The 16,695-nt window shown below is 40.0% G+C and overlaps 1 long non-coding RNA gene across 1 annotated transcript; it reads left to right on the top strand.

Moving 5' to 3' along the window:
- Positions 1–1,331: 1,331 nt before the first annotated feature.
- On the top strand, positions 1,332–14,401 carry LOC142490548 (uncharacterized). Its single transcript, XR_012800100.1, has 3 exons — positions 1,332–1,544; positions 2,308–2,568; positions 13,894–14,401. It is a non-coding gene; the product is annotated as an uncharacterized LOC142490548 (long non-coding RNA).
- The last annotated feature ends 2,294 nt before the right edge of the window (positions 14,402–16,695 follow it).

The following is a 16,695-nucleotide window of genomic DNA, read 5'->3' as shown; positions in this document are numbered from 1 at the left end:
AAATGGACATAAAAAATCTCATACCTTACATATAAAAATTGTAAATATAAAAATCTAAAAATATATGAATATATATATAGATATTTGGAGAGAGAAATATATACATCAATAATTAAAAAGTCCATAATACAAAAACACACACACATATATAAAAATCAGTGCAAAAATGAAACCTTCTGGATACATAAACTGCGCACACTTAAACCATGGGGGTCTTAATATTGATATCGAGCTGGTTTCTTTTTTGCACTGATTTTTATATATATATATATATATATATATATATATATATATATATATGTGTGTGTGTTTTTGTATTATGGACTTTTTAATTATTGATGTATATATTTCTCTCTCCATATATCTATATATATATTCATATATTTTTAGATTTTTATATTTACAATTTTTATATGTAAGGCAATTTTTATATGTAAGGTATGAGATTTTTTTATGTCCATTTACACTATATCACATATAAATATTTTTTTTTCTTAAGAAGTACTGTATTATATATATCCATTTAGGGTCTTTTATGATTTTATGATATTTTTATGAATTCTCACTGTTGATTTTTATTATATAAATTTTGTACTTATTGTCTATTTTTATTATATAATTTCTGTACATATTTTCCATTGTATTTATGTACAATATGTCAAATCTTTAGCATTAGGTGTTCTAATTATTATGTACTATTTTGAATAATTGGCTGCTACACTGGCGACACACTTTATTCGAGCTCGGCTAGTCCCACGAATTCGGGTATACCCGGGTGTATTGAGGTTTGTGACTGTTTTCTGCCCGAGTGCATTGAGGTATTTTCCAGGCAGGGATTTAAGCATTTTATTCCCGCTGGCTTCAATACTGCACAGTATATATATATATACTGCATTACAATTCATGAATTTATGCCATCTGGTAGACACGCGAAGCATTGCAGCCTATTAAATCCTAATCATTATCATTTAACAGATCAGCCGCCCGTCAGCCAGGCATGAACCCAGGCTGGGAAGGCAAACGCAACGGGGCTTGTCAGAGGTGAGGAGCGGCGCATTCCAGGTATCTGCCAGGTACATACTGGGTATTTGCTCGAATAAAGTGTGTCGGTGCAGTATCTGTATGGGCATTTTCCTGTCCTATTGGACATGATATGTGTCATGACGTCGCTTCTTCCCGCCCCTTTTGGGAATTATTTAATGTGGCGAAACAGTGCGTATCCATACACCCCTGAAGAAGTCCGGTTACCCGGTTGAAACGCGTAGTGTTACCAGAATCTGCGCTGTGATTTGTGAACAGCACGGAACTTCTGCCACTCCTTGCCTACAGCCGTCTCCCTGCTGAAAGACTCCCGCGCTGACGCTGACCACGAAGCCTGCCACCTCCCCTACCATTGGAGGATAGCTGGGAATAGATGTGTGACGTCAGACGCTGCCCGGGTGCGGAAGTGAGAGACTCTTTCCAGGAGAGTCGAGTGAAGCTGTGCTAGTGGCATCGTTCCTGAACCCTGAGTGGTTACACTGCTGTTTTTTATCGTGGAGCATGTGAGTGGACTGGAGCTCACTGCTCTAGATGTGTGTGTTTATTAAACTGTGTTACACTGTGCAAAGTTTGCATGCAATTGCTGTATGTCTTGGCACATTTATCCACATTAACCGTTTTTCACATTAAGCGTTTTAGACTGTTGTTCTTCAGAAAGGGCGTAACGTGAATAATTTGCATTGTATGTCAGCAAAAGCCATGGAATTTTCAGGATAGTTGCGGGCAGTGTAAAGGATGTCTTCTGCCAAGTGAAAGCAATTGGATTATGTTTTGGCACATTAATCCCCGTTAAGCACGTCCATATGAAGTATTTTTCCCTTCTTAAAGTGCTCAACGTAAATAATTTGCAGTGTGCGTTAGCAAACACCTTGAAATTTTCAGGATGGTTACAGTATGGGCAGTATACAGCACATCATGTGTCAAGTTTTAAGTTAATCGGGTTATGTTTTGACACTTTAATTCACATTAAGCACTTTTTATCAAGCATTTTCCACTTTCAGAAAGTGCTTAATGTACATAATTTGCAGTGCATGTTATGAAAAGGATAGCTTGGGGGAGTGCAAAGCATGTACTGTGCAAAGTTTGAAGGCAATTGGTGTATGTCTTGGCACATATATCCACATTAAGCGTTTTTCATATTAAGCATTTTAGCCTGTCCCGCAAACATATAAATTTAATGGAGGGGAGCAAACAGCCCTGTTTTGACCCTGTCAGTGCCACAGTATGTCCTATGTCCTTATTAAGTCATTCTGAATGTTCCCTTAGAGCCTGTGTCGCAGCCTGTGCTGAACGTCTCATGCCGCCCGGATGGCAGTACTGTGATCCTCTGCACGGCACAGAATGGGACAGATCCCTCATATTCCTGGCATGTGGATGGGGAAGCTCTGCAGGGGAAGTCCAGCTCCCTATGGAGTGTGAGTGGGAATCAGCTAACAGGCTCCTCACCGTTTCGGGTGAACGTCAGCTGCTCTGTGAAGAACCTGGTCAGTGAGGAACACAGCCACCTGACTAGTGTGTCCTGCCCAGGTGAGAGAACCCCCCCTATAATTCCTCTGTCCAAATCCCACATAGCTCTCCAGTCACCACCAATAATTCCTCTGTCCCCATCCCACATAGCTCTACTGTCCCCCCCCAATATTTCCTCTGTCCCCAGCCCACATAGCTCTCAAGTTCCCCCAATAATCCCCAGCCCACATAGCTCTCAAGTTCCCCCAATAATTCCTCTGTCCCCATCCCACATGGATCTCCAATTCCCCCCAATAATCCCTCTGCCCCCAACCCGCATAGCTCTCCTTTCCCCCCAATAATTCCTCTGTCGCCATACCATATGGTTCTCCACCCCCTCCCCCAATAATTCCTCTGTCCCCAGGCCACATCGTTCTCCAGCCCCCCAATAATTCCTCTGCCCCCAGCCCACATAGCTCTCCAGTCCCCATCCCCCCAATAATTCCTCTGTCCCTATCCCACATGTCTCTCCAGTCCCTCTAATAATACCTCTGTCCCTATCACACATGTCTCTCCAGTCCCTCTAATAATACCTCTGTCCCTATCCCACATATCTCTCCAGTCCCTCTAATAATACCTCTGCCCCCAGCCCACATAGCTCTCCAGTCCCCGTCCCCCCAATAATTCCTCTGTCCCTATCCCACATGTCTATCCAGTCCCTCTAATAATACCTCTGTCCCTATCCCACATGTCTCTCCAGTCCCCGTCCCCCCAATAATTCCTCTGTCCCTATCCCACATGTCTCTCCAGTCCCTCTAATAATACCTCTGTCCCTATCACACATGTCTCTCCAGTCCCTCTAATAATACCTCTGTCCCTATCACACATGGCTCTCCTTTCCCCCCAATTATTCCTCTTGCCCCATCCCACGTGGCTCTCCAGTTCCCCCAATAAATCTTCTGCCCACATCCCACATGGCTCTCCTGTCTTTTAACCATACTTACTCTACAGATGAGCGCACTGTGAGTTTGTGTTGCTGACCCACTGACACAGAATTATAGGAGAGATATGAAAGAGATGTGGGAATTGTTCATATCCAGAGGAAATTGCTTCTCCAGAATTAAAGCATTTCACTGAGATTGTGACCAGTTTTGTAAATCACAGAATGACGATCAGTTTTCCTTTTTGATGTTACTTTGTAGTGTGGCAGAAATCTGCCGCTTAGAGAACCCAGTACGTGTATTTATCCCACATCCCTGTGTTTTGGGTGAGTTTTGTTTCCAGGGACAGTTGTGCAAATCTAGACATGAGGAAAACTCCCTGAGAAGTTTGTAATTTGTCACATACGGAAATGTGTATAACGCTGAACCTCACACACTCCATGCAATCCGATTGCAGCACATTTTCTAAGTCGGAGAAGCTGGAGCTGCGTGCATATGATAGTATCATCAGCATACATGTGCAGAGACATTTTCTTACTAACTGTTATAACAGGTTTATAACAATTGTTATAAGTAATGGTGTCACGGGAGACCAGGCATTTACACCTTTATATCTGGATCATAACACTGAGCAAAATTAGTTGGTGAAATAAATTGTAGTTTATTCACTTAAATACTCAAACACACTATGAGGCACAAAATAAATAAGCAGGCCACACTTACTGGGGGTCTGGGGCAGAAAACTAGACTTCCCTAGCTCAAATGCACAAAGAAAAAAAGGTTTTATTTGTCTGGGACTTAGCCCGAAATGTCCCTGAATACAGAGAGGAAGGAGACAGCTGGGGTAACATAGAGCTCAATGATCCCACTGCTACCACCACTAAATAAGCCTGTCATGGGAGACCAGGCATTTACGCCTTTTATACCGGGATCATAACATTGAGCAAAACGGGTTGATGAAATAAATTGTCATTTATTCACTTAAAATAGGCAAACACACAGTGAAACACACGTGAGAAAGATACACTTACTGGAATCTGGGCTACAAAACTAGACTTTCCTAGTTGAAATGAAAAAAGAACAAAAGTTTTTAGTTGACCGGGAATTGTCCCGAAATGTCCGGGAACTCAAATTGGCATGAAGTTCCTGACGCCACCGCTCTCTTTCTTCTGGAGGTGCTGAAATTCCTTGACCGGGAGTTAGTCCGAAATGTCCTGGAACTGTTTTCGGCTTGCAATTCTAGCCGCGACCGCTACTTTCAATTAACCAGAACTTTGCCCCGAAAAGTGGGACTTAGAAAATTTCTCAACCTGAAATTTCTGAAGCCGGCCCGCTGCGATTTCTGTGAGAGCATCTTTTTGGCCATTCGAATTTACCGCTGCTGTCTTGGTGTCACGGGAGACCGGGCACTTTCACATTTATACTGGGATCATATCCCTGAGCAAAGCCAATAAATAAAATACATTGTGATTTATTCCGTAGAAACAGGCAAACACACATTGGATTACAATAGGCAGAAGAAAATACACTTACTGGGGGTTGAAAAACTAACTTTCCTGATTGAAACAAAGTCTTTAAATTGTCCGTTGGTTGACTGGGACTTAGCCCGAAAAGTTGTGGAGCTCAAATTGGCACGAGCCTCCAGCAGCTCCCGCACTTTCCACTCCAAATGGTGCTGAAAGTCTGAGTTAGACAATATCTAGCTCCTGACTTCTGCCGCTGTCCGCTGGAAATGGTACTGAAAGTGGGACTTAGAAACTTTTCTGCTTAAAGTCATGTCGCTGTTTCCTTGCTGTCTCCACAAAGCTTCTTTGGGATGCTTCGACCCCTCCGTGAAGGTTACACAATTTGAACCTTGGAATTGCAGGTCGGATCGGTGTTCTGATCTCTGGGCTGGCAACTGACATTCTTATAACTTTTGCAAAGTCAGTCACACAGCATTTCAGCCAACCCAGAACGTGGGAAATTGTGCAGCTAGCCATTCACATGCTTGCCAGTCCAGTGACGCCTGGCATCTGAGCTTCAGCATGGCAAAGGAGCATGTACAAAAATCGTCATCTGGCCCACTTGTCATGCAGGGGCCAGGTGCCTCTCAGGCTAGGGAGGTGACTGCTTGCCAAGGTGGCTTGCAATCCGCCAAGGACAGGGACACAACTCAGCCATCCTATTTAGATGGCTTTCGCACCTCTACCAGCATGTGTGACTTTGATCTACAGACCCAGAATCAGACTTGATGGCTCCACATTCCAGTAGCCCTAAGCCCCCCCTCCCCTCCGAGTCTTGTAGGACAAAGACCCAGCTAATGTTACAGTGAAAAAGTATATACCAGTTTAAACATGGCAGCTTTAATAAACTATAATTTTCTACTCTTCTTTATTAAAATGTGCTATGTCTATTTGGTGGGAGAGAGAGTGAAAACTGTAACTGTTTTTCCTCACTAGCCATATCTCTGACACTCAATAAATACACTACTTATTTTAATAAAAACCTGCTCAGCCTTATACATGGCTGGAGCACCCCTGCACCAGAGTCAGGTAAACATACTTAAATGCTTGGCACATTTTATTAGAAATACTCTTAAGTCTTTTTGGTTTGAGGGACAGAGGGAGAGCTAAACTGTCTGTCGCCACCCGCCATATCCCTTGTACTCTGCAAATGTAGACTTTTTCTTAATTCTAATAAAAAATCTCCTCAGCCTTATACCTGACTGGAGCACTCCCCTGAACCCCTATAAAGGATTCAGGGTACCTGGGCATCCCCACTTATACTAGGGACCCTGTGTATGTTGCAGGGATACATTAACCCCTTTATGCATAATTTACCTTTTCTCGATCGTGCTGCAACAGGAATCCTGGCGGTTAGTCGCAAGAACGTTTTCAGTGTAGGAGTTTACCTGGAGCAATGTGCTTTGATATGTATGAGAATCTTATTTGATTCCCGGATACATCTTTGGGGTATCCTGTAACTTTGGAACCCTGATACATAGACACATTCTGTAAAGACTTTCTCTGACACTCTAGGAGCTCAACACACAACTCAGAAGAAACCAAGTGGGCTTAACCTTTATCAGTGAACCTGGTTACCCCCTCACCGTCAGACTTGGCACTTAAAATCTCATCACCGGATTGGCTGACTGATTCTTATTGTATTTCAGAGTTCATTCATGAAATACTACAGCCAATCCGAGCGTGGGAATAATCCTGCGGACTAGTCCCGCTGCAAACTATCGACGTGGATGATCAAGAAAGCTGGACCAGCAGTGGACCGGCGCCGGCGCCAGCTGAATGGGAAATTCTATGGTGAGTATTGTTGCCGTATTATTTTCTGTGTTTTTTTTATTTTGACAATACAGTATCAATATCGGTGCGATTCAAAAGTCAAGCGATTCTCCTGTAAGCAATATCATTGGCTGAGCGGCTTCTGCAGCATGCGCATGTGAACAGGAGACGCCCGCGAGAGAATTATTGGTGGGACTGGCTGGGAAATTCTTTAGGGGACTGAACATTACAGTAAAACTTTTCTTTTTGTTTTTCCTCAGAAAAGAAAATGGCTAATGGAGGGATTTCGATGGATAATATCGCTGCACATTGCTGAATCGGATTTAAAAATCCACGTACCGGAGTCTACAGTTTAGTGGCCATTGTTATTGATTAGGATAGAATACCTGAAACAGTATGCTGATGTTGTCCGGCCTTACAGTATACAATACTTTTTTATATACAGTATACTGTGTAATAAACCCGAAAAATTAAAAACTATGCATTTATTCTACATGTGTCACATTCATTATGTGTCTTCTACAGTATACAGTGCTAGTACATACAGTACAGTAACTTCTCTGGAGACTTGACTCGGGGCCAAAATATGTTTAAGGTTAGGTGCTCGCCTGGGATAGTGTTCAAACGAGCACCTAACCTTAAACATATTCTGGCCCCGAGTCAAGTCTCCAGAGAAGTTATTGTATCTGGAGACATTAAAACTCGTCTGGGAATTAAAGGCATGTATAAATGCGGAAAGTGTAAAGCGTGTAACCATATCTGTCAAGGAAAAACGGTTACGTCAGGAGTTACTAAAAATGTTTACAACATAAAAACCTTTATCAACTGTCAGACAACGCATGTAGTCTATGTCTTGCAGTGTAGCTGTAATTTACAGTACATTGGCAAGACTAAAAGACCACTTAAAATGCGTATGTTGGAACACCTGAGAAATGTTAAAAACATACCAAAAACAATAGCAAAAGGTATGCCATTAACTCCGCTTTTAAAACACTTTAAAGAAGTGCATAATAACTTACCAGGCTGTATTACATTTAAAGGACTTGAGAGTGTATCACTAGGTAGCAGACAGGGAAATAGAGAGAATCATTTATTGAAACGTGAGCAATTTTGGATCTATGAAATGCAAACCAGACATCCGTATGGCTTTAATGAATTAATTGAATTGACTCCTTTTTTAAGATAATGATTTTATTGATATGAAAATGTATTAACATTGTATTTATGTACGTTTTGTAAATATGTTGTTAATTTTCTTTTCCTTTTTTTTTCTTTTAGTATACAGGTATTATCATGTTTTGTTAACAATGCTTACATAGTGTGTATACATAAATGTTGCAAGAGGTTATATTCCTGTCTATCCTCATAGGGGCGTTTATAATGATTAATTTATACCATACATTCACTCCCCATATGAGCTGCTATACACCCTGTTGCCTAGTACCCTTGTTTGGAGGTGTTCCTATGATCACAGCAAGCAGCCATAGTAAGGGTGTCTTTCTTAAGGGGCTGTCCTATTCAATTAGCTGCCGCCTATTAATACGCGCGGATGACGCTGTGCGTGACCTCCTGACGAAGCACGTGGTGCGAAACGCGTAGAGGTCATGACAAGTCATCCTGCGCGTGTTTGCTGGCAAGCTGGGACGGAGCGTGCAGGAGAAGGCGGCGGTGTTTTCCATCTGCGTGGTGTTGAGATCCGGATCCTTTGTAGACACCGCTATCCCGTTTTCTGTCTTTGTGTAAGTGTCCGTCACCCCTTGCCGGTGTCTATACTAAGATGATTTCACCACAAATCACTAGATAGGCTGTTTATTTTATTTTATTTTCTTTAGAGAGTATCTTACTGTATTTTACTGTTATCTGTATGCTGTGCATCTTAGGATTTAGTTACTACTAGATATAGTCTCTAGTGGTGTCTAGCTGTTTTAATCTGTGTAGTATTATTGAGGTGGGGTTGGATCCCCTCATTTATTGTGTACTTTTTTAATAAATTACTTTTCACTAATCCCTGGTGCGCATTTGTGCAATTTCTATACCTTGTTTTTCAGGGTGTTCTTCCCCCCTTCTGTAGGGGGGTTCACCTTGAGTTGGGAGCTTTTGGGGAGACTCTCCGTGTGCATGCTGCAAAGGGATTATCCACATTTCCACACAGCACGAGCGCTGATTATCCTGTGCTTTTTTTCAACAGTATATATATATTGTATATTTATATTTATATTACCACAGTATATATTTTTTGTATATTTATATTACAAGTGTATATACAATATACTGTATTTTGTATATTTATATTACAACAGTATATAAATTGTGTATATTTATATGTATACAGTATTACAACAGTATATATATTTTATATTTATATTTATATTACCACAGTACTGTATATATTTTTGGTATATTTATATTTATATTACTAGATTATATATATTGTATATTTATATTTATATATAAATTTTATATTGCTGCATATTAATAAAACAATATATTTTCTTTACATTGTAGGGAGACAACTTTTCTGATGGACAAAATAAGTGAGGAGAATGATGAGAGGAGCGCATTAAGGGTCAAATACACTCTGCAGGAAAAGCACAATCTGACTGTATCCGAGACCAGCATAAAGAAGATGAGACGCAGCATTGGATGGAAATATGGACGTGTGAGGTTAGTACTGGACAGTACAGGAGGTAAAAGTGTTGTTTAGGAAACTGTACTGTACCGCTAAAATTATTAATTCCTTGTCATTATAGAGCATACCCCATGATACGGGACGCAAACAAAATCAAAAGAGTGGTCCAGGCCCAGGCATGGATCGACAGTGGGGAAACTTTCCAGGATTGCATCTTCACTGATGAGTCTACTGTGTCGCTGGAGAGATTTGCAAGCTTTGCATTCCACAAAAAAAGCCGCATATCTTTGAATCCGCGGCCAAAACACCCTGTGAAGCTGCATGTGTGGGGTGCCATCACTAGGCGTGGACCAGGGTGCATTGTCATCTTTACAGGTAAAATATAGAAAATATAATGTAGCCTTATGCACTGTACTTTACTAGTGTAGCCTTACTGTATGCACTGTACTGTACTATTGTGCAGTTTTTTGAGCACTTTTCTTTTCTTGCTATAGGAATCATGAATAAAGCTTTCTTCCAAGACAACATTGTCCCTGAGATAGTGCAATACATCACACGCGACTTCCCCAATGGTCACCGCTTCTACCAGGACAACGATCCGAAGCACACCGCGTCAACAGCGCATATCCTTGAGCGCGGCATCAACTGGGTGAAGACGCCAGCGGAGTAAGTGCAGTAGACCGTGTCCGATTTTAGTTCCCCACTGTTTTAACTGTGTACTGTATCTCTTAAACCAATTGTCCTTTTTTCCAATGACAGATCGCCAGACTTCAATCCGATCGAAATGGTCTGGCATCAGCTGAAGGACCATATCCGGAAAGTGGCGAAACCCTCCAAAAAGGACGAGTTGTTGAAAGGCATAATGAGTTTTTGGAACGCTGCAATAAATATATAGACCATATTGCCACTGTGTTGCCCATTGTGATCGCGCGTAATGGGCAAGCATCAGGAAAGTAGTGCTGTGCTGTAGTATTGTAAGTACAGTATGATACAGGTAAGTATGGCACAGATTTTTTCTTTCCCAATAGTCAGAGTATACAGTAGTTACAGTTTTTTCTTTACAGAGAGAGCAGCACCAGCCATCAGGTTACAGTACACAGTATTTAAAGGTAGTCTGAGTATACAGTAGTTCTAGTATAGACTAGTTTGACAGTACTACAGTGACTGCTCAATGTATTTCTTACACATCACACAATGCCGTACAGTAATACAGTACGCACATACTGTAACTGCACTAATTTTTTGTTTTCATGTCGTTTCAGGAAAAAAGGGTGGCCTGGCCTGGGGGGAGGAGTGGTTTAGTGTCCAGTCAAAACTGTTGTGTACAGTAAAATGTACAGTATATAAACATCTGTATTGATGTACACAAAACCTCTCCTCTCTCAATGAACTAAGTACTGTACTGTTCACAGAATGAGGAACAAGATACAGACGGAAAAAATAAAATTTCTATATACAGTACAGTATATATATATATATATATATATATATATATATATATATATAATACAGTACATTACAGTATATATTATTAATTAATATTCATATAAATGTGCAATTTTCATGTTTCTCCATGTTTTACAAATGTTTTGTAAATGTTTATCCAATTTCAATCTGCCAGAAGAATGTAATAAAGACTGCTTTATGTATTATTCATGATTATTTTTATCTTTGAATTTTTTTCATCCTGATGAAATAAAATAAATATTTATTCACATTCCTGGTAATCTTAATCAGTGACAACAACCACACACCCTCCCACCTACAGTATAAAAATGAATGAAAAAACAACATGAATCAGTTAATGGTTTTTTTACTCTCAATTCTCACAATGCTGTGCACATCAGATTTACATTTCAAATTCGAGAGGGGATTTTCCAAAGCGTTACCATAAAGAAAGCCGCAAAGGGTTTGGGGGTAGGGTGTTGGATGAGTAATGTGCTCTAATCAGCTACAGTAGTTCCCCATCTCAAAGAGGCTCAGGGTACACGCTGGCGCAATCAGGATCATCAGGCTATTGATGCTCGGCTAGGGACGGATTAAACACACTGCAGAGGTGTCTGTCTAACATACCTGTAGTTTGTGTGTGCGTGGGGGAGGGGTGAAGGATTAGTTGAGCTGCAATTCAAGGAAATTACACACTTTACTGCAGAATACAGCACAGTAATTTCAAAAGGCAGTTCATCATACTGTAATAAATTGATCAATAAACCCCCAAATACAGTACGAACATAAAAAGCAAGTCACTTTAACTCCCTGTGCCTCAGGCACCACAACAGTACAGTACATTGTTTGTGCCTGCAAAATGTTCTGTACAGTATATGCAAAGCGCTACGTACACTACTGTATACTGAAACTAACAGCGCTATACTGTACAAAAACATACTATTCATATTATTATAATATCAAGGTTGATGCCCTGTGCAAATCAAATTTGAGAGGGGATTTTCAAAAGCGTTACCATAAAGAAAGCAGGAATGTGATTCAAACCAGACACACATTCAAAGGAATGGTGTGGGAGAGATGTACTGCGTTGCACAGAAGATAAGTTGAAATACCTTGCAGTGCAGTTAATTATACTGATTTAAATAATCCAAAAATTAGAACCTGATGGAGACAATAATTTTAATAATGTGTGTTATGAAACTAAGTTAAAAAAAATTTATTGGGAGAGATCCTCAATTAAAATATACGGTCCTCAATACATAAATCCTATGTTAGCGGCGAATTTAAAATCAGGTGGAGGAAGGGTAAACCAAAAAGGAGTATGTATCCCAAATAAATTCTAGGCTAGCTCTATACCCTCTAACAGGGCAAGTAAGTATATGCAATGATATACGGTTTCTAAATGTTTGATACAGTGTTTAGCACTGACATGTAAAAGGAGATACAATATTGCCAAAAGGGTTACTCAAACAATGTCAGTAGCGAGGGTTCAAAGACAACAGCTCGCAAACGCCCCCCTGAGTTTTTACACAGCATTGCAGAATTGCAGACAGCGAGAATAAAATGCTAATATCACGGGCGCGAAAATAACGCAGTTCACTCCGGGCTAAAACAACACAAAACCGCACATAACCGGGATAATCTGAAATTCGCGGATCTAGCCGAGTTAGAATAAAGGCTGTCGCCACTTTATGGAGAATATGAAGGAGAAGAGGGTGGTCCACGGTGTCAAATGCTGCAGAGAGGTCGAATAATATGAGCAGAGTGTAATGACCTCTGTTTTTGGCAGCATGGAGGTCGTCAGTTATTTTAGTGAGGGCTGTTTCCGTGGAGTGAGCAGTGCGGAAGCCAGATTGTACAGGGTCTAGGAGAGAATAGGTGTTGAGAAAATGGAGCAAGCGAGAGAATACAAGACGTTCAAGGAGTTTAGAGGCAAAAGGCAGGAGGGAGACAGGTCGATAGTTAGAAAGACAGGTATGGTCAAGCTTGCTGTTTTTGAGTAATCATATGACTGTTGCATGTTTGAAGGAGGATGGAAAGGTTCCAGAGCAGAGGGAGGAGTTAAAAATGTGTGTGAGCGTAGGGATTATAGTAGGAACAATAGGTTTTAGGAGATGGGAGGGAATGGGGTCAAGAGGGCAAGTGGTAGAGGGAGAAGAGGCGATCAACAGCGACACATCCTCCTCTGAGACAGTGGAAAAAGAGTCAAGGAAGGCAGGAGGAGAGTTATGAAGAAGTGTAGGATGGGAGGAAGAAACAGAGGGGATGTTCTGCCGTATGGATTCCACCTTTTCCTTAAAATAGTCAGCAAAGTCCTGAGCGGAGATGGTCGAAGGAGAGGCAGCAGAGGGTGGTTTGAGTAGAGTATCAAAGACAGAGAACAGTCGGCGTGGGTTAGACTTGTGCATGTTGATTAGTGCAGAAAAGTAGGCTTGTTTAGCTTGCGAGAGGGCAGAGTTGAAACAGGATAGCATAAGCGCTGACAAAGTTGAGACATTAGGGCGTCTGGCATAACAACATAACAGCATTTAGAATGAAGCCATTTTGTGTGAATATTTCAATCCGCCATCTTGTCTTGTCTTTGTGAGTCTAATTTCTGTGTTTCATTTCTGGATAAACAAATGTGTGAAGCAGAGAATGGAATTTTTTCGCTCCTAGCTAAATTTATTGACTCTTCCTCATCCAATCAGCTTCAAATTAAAAGAGTAAACTGGCTAAAAGTTATGAGAACCCATGAGATAAACTTAGATTCTCGCAGTGAAACTAGTTCTCACACAAATGCCAGGTGGTAGGATAGGCACATCCCATTTAACCCCAGAATGGTTTCTAGCTGACAGGCAGTTATACAATATTATTATGTATTACAAAATGACATCAGCTTTAGTATTGTTATGTATTACAAAATGAGGTAATGTTTAGTGACGTGCAAGCCCCCCCATAAAGGGGTGGAGCTTTAGGATTTAGGGTATAAATATATGGCATACCATGTTTATTGTTTGGAGAGCTTTTGTTTTGAAGCTGTCTCCGTTGTGCACTTGACTTGAATAAATTCACGTGTTATTCTGTTTTCAAAATAACCTCAGACTGTGTTTCTTATTTACGTTTTTCTCAGATGGCGCATTCCGAAATAGGGACTCAATATCATCGGAATCGAACACCCGGTTGAATCACTCCTCCATCACTCAAATCTGAGCTCACATATGAATCAAGGTAAGGCTACCTGCATTTTTTAGACAAACAGCCTGATTAAATTGTTTTGAGTGGTGCGTGGAGCTGATTTTTGAACGGTGTCTTATCTGATGTGACGAGTAAGAATCCCTAGCAGTTTCACGTGAATTTATTATTCTCTGTTCCTGTATTCATTTTAAAGTGTAAGAGTTGTTAAGAGTTGTTAGGGGCTAAGGTAAGAGTTCCGTTAAAGATGTTGGTGTTTTGGTGATGAAGGTGAGTGTTTGTGTGCTTAAAGGGATTGTTTTCAGACCGTCCTGGGTTGTGATAAATATTTTTGTTGTCTGAGCAGGACGGGTCCCTGATTGTACATTTGCTCTGTTTTGTCATTAACATACCAAGTGAGTTATTCATGGATATCTGGTTAGAAAGTCTTATCTGTATCCATGTTTTAAAAGTATAAGGTTTATCAGGACTGGGTTGGACCCGCTGAAGTGATTCAAGTTTTTCTTTGGTATAGTTATGGTGAGAAAATGTGATTGGGGAACAGTCTTGTGACAGGTCCGTATTTGCATATTTACACTATTCAGAACAATAACATGCCAAAAGAGTTGTACGTAATCAGCTTGTGCTGATTATTGTAACGCTAAATTGTACAGGTCAATTAAATTTGATTGTATCAGGAGTATAGTACAGGTCAATTAAATTTGATTTCTGTAACAGGGGAATAATGGGAAACCAAAAATTCTCACAGGATTGTGTGTCTGCAGACGAAAATAATAAAGAATGAATACAGAGAACGAAAAGAGACAATATAAATATATTTTGTTGGCCAGAGAATGGCACTGTTTGTACTATTATCAACAAATTGCGCAGATGTTTAAATGAAAGAGGGGTCTTTTTCTGTGGGATTGATAAGCTCAGTGAGCGCCGTCTCGTGTGTTTTTGAATCCCACAGGGAAACATACCTTACGTTAATATGGGTCAAAAGAATTATGTTGAGGGACAGAAGGGTCCCGCTGCATTAATTTTTACCATTGCCAGGACAGAAGTTAATATAATAACAAGTGAAAAAGAAAGTGTTTGGAAGGGACAGAAAGTGTTATAAGTGTAAAAAGGTAGGACATGTTGCCAGTAATTGCAGAGCAGCCCTAAGAGAGAAAGTAGAAGAAAAATAATGGAATTTAAAAGGTTTGTTCGTACTGGCCACACGAATAGGTATTTTGAACCAGAAAATATTATTTTTCCTTCTGTTCTAATGGCAACTACAGGGAAAAGGGAGACCAAAAAGCGCACCAGCACAAACGGAGCAGGAAGAACCCAGGACAAAAAAATGATTAAAAGGGCACTTTAATGTGGCAAAAGACCCATCCAATGCATTTCGAACGTCGCAGCGTTCTTTTTCAAGGATAAAACACAATGTGATAACATCCATTATATACCCTCTTACCTGTGGGCCGTTTCGCGCCAAAAATCAGAACCTGATGACGTCATAACAGAGCGACTCAGTGCCGATCTAAGGGCAAAAGGAAGTACCAAAGGCAGTGTGGCCATCTTGGATGTGGGCAAACATAGGAACACAATAACAAAGCTTTATTGACCATTCCAGCAGAACAAAATACATTGCTGCTAACTGGACAAGCATATTTAAACGAAATAAAGCTATATTAAACTAAACTAATGCTTAATAAAGGGTACTATTATATCAAGAAAAAACATGAACAAGGTGGATTAAAAAACTAGCTGTGTTACAACTAAGTTATATACAAAAAAAAGTTAAAAATAAAAACCTCTAGACATGATTAAAAAAAATGTGCAAGAAAAGTAAATTTAAAGACATATTACACATATATACTGTATAACACAGATTGTGTACCTAAATTATAGGAACCAGGGAAATACAACCATTATAAAATATGAAGTATTATCCACAAGATACATCAAAGAACAATTTAAGCTTACATATTAGCATAATATTTGCATGATAAGGCATAGGTTCAAAGGTTATAATGATAAGAATATAATGTCCAATATAATGACAATTGTCTTATTTAATCTGTATTACCAACTAATTACACCATAATACGTCTATCACAAAAATGTTTACAAAAAATGTGTTAGTTGCCAGTCAATGTTCAAGCCCATAGGGAAGCGCGTTTGGAGAGTGAAGATCCAATACGCCTCTCTACGGTCCAGAATGGCAACTAGAAAGAGAATAAAAGCAGGTTATTTATATGAGAAGCTGATTCGCTGTGTAGGAGAGAAGTTTGTGTCTATGTTCTTTGTGTGTCTGTATTGTGGTTTCTGTATTGTGTGTAAACCAGTAAAAACATGTCAATTGCATTTCTATAGGATTAGGATATGTTGGAGAGATTTTAAGCTTGCACGTACTGTATTGTTTAAATTATATAGGGTGTGTTCATAAGTTGATCTAACCTCAGTTTAGTTCATTGTCCCATTTTTATTTTTTGAGAGGCCATATTTTTATTTTTGAAAGGTCATATTTTTTATTTTTGAGAGGCCATATTTTTATTTTTGAAAGGTCATATTTTTTATTTTTGAGAGGCCATATTTTTATTTTTGAAAGGCCATACATTTTTTCGGTTTTATTGCTGTGGAGAGAGCTCCATTTTTAACTTTGAGCTGAAGTTTCAATCCAGTAATTAATATTTAGAAGACGGAGAAACTGTTTTGTTATCTGCTTTGCACTCAAGGTCTTTTTTTGGCGAAACGCCCGGGCTGGCAA

Source organism: Ascaphus truei, chromosome 3 (assembly GCF_040206685.1).
Source record: "Ascaphus truei isolate aAscTru1 chromosome 3, aAscTru1.hap1, whole genome shotgun sequence".
Classification (NCBI taxonomy): domain Eukaryota; kingdom Metazoa; phylum Chordata; class Amphibia; order Anura; family Ascaphidae; genus Ascaphus; species Ascaphus truei.
This window is presented reverse-complemented; position numbering and strand designations above follow the sequence as displayed.